Source organism: Dipodomys spectabilis, unplaced genomic scaffold (assembly GCF_019054845.1).
Source record: "Dipodomys spectabilis isolate Male_0828 unplaced genomic scaffold, ASM1905484v1 ptg000306l, whole genome shotgun sequence".
Lineage (NCBI taxonomy): Eukaryota > Metazoa > Chordata > Mammalia > Rodentia > Heteromyidae > Dipodomys > Dipodomys spectabilis.
In genome coordinates, this window is record NW_024870983.1 from 3,921,545 (window position 1) to 3,925,608 (window position 4,064).

Below are 4,064 nucleotides of genomic sequence, written 5' to 3' on the forward strand. Positions count from 1 at the left end.
TGACATACTTGGTGTGATTCTCTGGCTTAGGACTGTTCACTGGAACTCTAAAACTGCTTTCTATGCAAGAGCTTGTTTAGCCTTCAGCTTCTCCTCCACCATCTTCCCGGAACCCTCTATGAGCATGGTTTAAATTTTATTTCTTTGGGATAAAATGACAATGTTATCTAATTTCAAGTTTTATAAAGGTTATGCTATGTAAGGGCCTTTCTAAGGTGAAGATTTAATACACTGATGTCAAACTAACCTTTAATTCTATGAATTACATGTATTGTTACACTTGTATTTTTGTAATCAACTTTTTAACAACTGTTTTTCATTTCTTGCATTTGAAGAATGAAAAATATGGAATACTTCACAAATTTTCATACCATCCTTGGGCAAGTACCATTTTAATCTCTGTATTGTTGTAATTTGGGTAGACCTGCTGCTGAAGCATGTAGTATCCTCTAAATTTAAGTAGTTATTGATGCAATGTTTGTACAGGCACATATCCATGGTTGCTTATTTGTAACAAGGAACCCTTATTGTTCCTAAAAATGCTATTGATCATATCTCTCTAAATTTCTGTCTATAGTGGAAAAAATTATATTGTTTGGTCAATTATTCACATTTGCAATTTTTTGTCAATGACTATTTTGTCATTTTCATTTTAAATTTGATCATATTTTGAAGCGTTTACAGCTAAGTCCAAAGGTGATGGCTTTTCAAGTACTTATTTATCAGCTGAGTTATCTTTGTGGAGCTAATGGATTCAAAGTAAGCCTTGGTTAATATCTACTTCTAAACTTCTGCAGCTTAAAATTTCCTAAATGAGGTCTCAGTGGCACAAATATCTTCCTGACCCTTACCCTTCTTCCATGTAGGAACAGACCAACCAGAATATCTTACACTGACAGCATAGATTGTCTTACTGGAACAAAACTAATCTTAGTTACAAGGGATCATAGAGAGATGAACACTTCAGACCGAACTGTTCAGAATAGAAGGTATTTTATCAAAATATAATTGTTTGGGCTGGGAAGTTGGCTCAGTGGTAGAGTGCATGCCTTGCATACCTGAAGCCCTGGGATTGATTCCTCAGCACCACAAAAGGAAAAAGAAAAAAGCCGGAAGTGGTGCTGTGGCTCAAGTGGTAGAGCACTAGCCTTGAGCTGAAGAGCTGAGGGACAGGGCCCAGGCCCACAGTTCAGGCCCCACGACCAGACCCAAACAACAACAACTATATATATATATATATATATATATATATATATATATAATTGTTTATTATACCTATTATTTCAAAAGTAGCTAAAGCCAAGAAGGTGAAAAAGTTGTTCATATGCATGTTTACTTAATATCCTGGGCCTGTCTACCATACAACCAGGCAGGAACTTACACTACTTTCTATCACCAAATATTTCCATAGCTCCTGGAGAAGTCTATATATTTCTCCTCGATGTTAGGCCTTAAATTGGTAATGTTTTAATCAAAGTGTTTCCTCTTGCCTCCAGGCTTTACATTTACAAATGGTAAAGCTTTAGGTCTAACTCTACCAAAAACTGAGGTAGAGATAATGGAATAATACTTTAAAACAGATTTGCCTTTGATACCCTAACCACAACAGAACAATGCATAACAATTTCTTATATTATATATACTTATATATTTTATATTTATATGTGCTGATCTTAAGTTTCACACAGTGAATCTTACTAGAATTAATTTATAACTTGACAAATAAATGGAAATTTATTCCCATAAATAGATTGGAACATAAATAATTAGGTTTAGAATATATATTAGAATATAAAAAGTATCAATGCAATGTCTTTGGTATAAACTTGTGATACCTTCTAAGTGTTCTTGGTCTTCTGAATTCACATAGTAAAAAAAAAAAAAAAAAAAAAAAAAAACAGTATTGTTTTCCTCTAATCTAGAAGAGATTTTACACTGCTGCTGTGTTTATTGTATTAACTCGCTGGTCCCAAAGTGTTTTTCTCCATATTATGCCTAAAAGCTATTATTCTTCTGCAGTACACACGGGTCCGAGGATACCAGGTCCCAGGTTATCTGCATCATCAGATAACAATGGCAAGTCTTCTCACCTTGGCCCATCCAACATGCTAACAGAAAGTAGTTGAAGACCCATCTCAATTTTTCATTTCCTATAATATTTCAGGGTCCCAATTCCTTGCAGTAATTAGCAGTAAGCAATTGTGAAATTTAAGGCAACTTCAAATGAAAGAGCAGACCACAAAATATGAGTGAAAGTACTGTAGTTCAAACTTTCAATTTACAGATGACAAGCCCATATGAGTAAACAAAATCACAAATGTCACAAGATTATTTTTAATACCTCTCTCCTAATGATGAATGAAAGATTTCAGTCCAGCATAAGTAGGCCAAAAAATTTCCTGGAATGATAGATCCATAATTGTTCTACCAAGGCTAGGAAAACTAGACTTAGATGTCAAATATAATTTAAAAAAACAAATTGAGAAGACCCTAGTGCTTCAAAACACTTGTACTTCAGTAAAACTTGGTTCTGTAGTATAAAAATGTTTTAATTCTCAAACCAATGATAACCTACATTTAATCTCCTTCAAGTATATTCCTTTTCAAATAAACTTTCTAGAATCATATTCACCAAAATAACACTTGACAAGTAGATGACAGTGACATTAAAAGTTTTTCAAGTGTGGGAATCAAGTTACAATAGAGTTCATTTATTTACCCAGCACTAATGCAAAATAAGTTCAACCATTCATTAAAGTGTAGAAATAGTATCTCCCACCATTTGCGTTGTTCAGTAGGTGCCTTCCAGAAATGTGTTAAAAAGATCAGCCTCCTATAATTCAAACCCAAATATTAGCTAATAAAGTAAATTTCATCACATAAGAAGGTACATTTTAAAAAGTCATTAATAGTTGCCTTATCATGTGTTGCCTTATCACATATTTTCCCTATCTGTCTAACATAGTAAGAAATATGACTTTAAGTCTTGAATGTGAGTACTGATCAGAGATGTGACAAACCTAAAATCTATCTTCTATTTCTATCATATTCCTCTATAGTAGTAAATTTTAGTTTTCTTCTTTTTCCAAAACTTATAGGTAGTAGAAAATATCCTATATAAAATAAAATAATCACACACCATTGCACAAAGCCATTTATAAAAACTGGTAGTTAGCTATAAATTCTAAGCGATTTTTAAACTTTCTTGTTGACTAAAGATTAATCTTCCAAAAAGATGAGAATAAAATCATGTTTAGGTGCTTCACGTCTCCAGTCTTGCAAATTGTTATTACAGATGAATGAATTATGGAAGTATATGCTGACATCAGTTTAAGTATATGTAGGATTGAAACTCCATGAAATGTATATAAACCTTTCAAAGTATTAACAGACAGTTTAATAGAATGAATATCAGGAAGTTGAAACCAGAAAGGAATAATAGTAAAGACATAGAATGAATGAAAAATGGAACAAGGGGCAAGTACAGCTAGAATACTCAATTACACATATAATAAAGGAAGTGGTAAATCTGAAATAAATCTTGGAGAAAGGGTTGGTTGAGAATGATAGGAGTGACTCTGATCCAAGAGCATTGGACAATTAGATGGACATATTTAATTGTAACACACTTGCACAACCTTTTGAAATTCAGTTAAAAACACAACTACAAACAAAAACACACAAAAATCACAAACAAACTGCAATCTCTAGAAAGTATGTATATGACCTCACAAAATTTTAAGCAGTTAATGAAGGGCAGTCTTGGGAAAAGTAAACAAAGCTGTTCAAAGAGGGCAGTTTAGGGTAGGGGAGAATTTTGAAGAGATTTAAATAGATTGTCTAAGGTTATAAATCACCTACATATACTGCAAATATTTTCTCCTGTGTGTGTGTTTTTGTTTTTTTTGGGCCGGTCGTGGGGCCTGAACTCTGGGCCTGGGCATTGTCCCTTAGCTCTTCTGGTTAAGGCTAGCGCTCTACCACTTGAGCCACAGCTCCACTTCCGGCTTTTTTCTTTTTGCTTATGTGGTGCTGAGGAATTGAACCTAGGGCCTCAGGCATGC

At 33.7% G+C, this 4,064-nt stretch overlaps 1 pseudogene; it reads right to left on the reverse strand.

Moving 5' to 3' along the window:
- Positions 1-339: 339 nt before the first annotated feature.
- LOC122127651 lies at positions 340-439 on the reverse strand (annotated as a pseudogene).
- Positions 440-4,064: the final 3,625 nt, after the last annotated feature.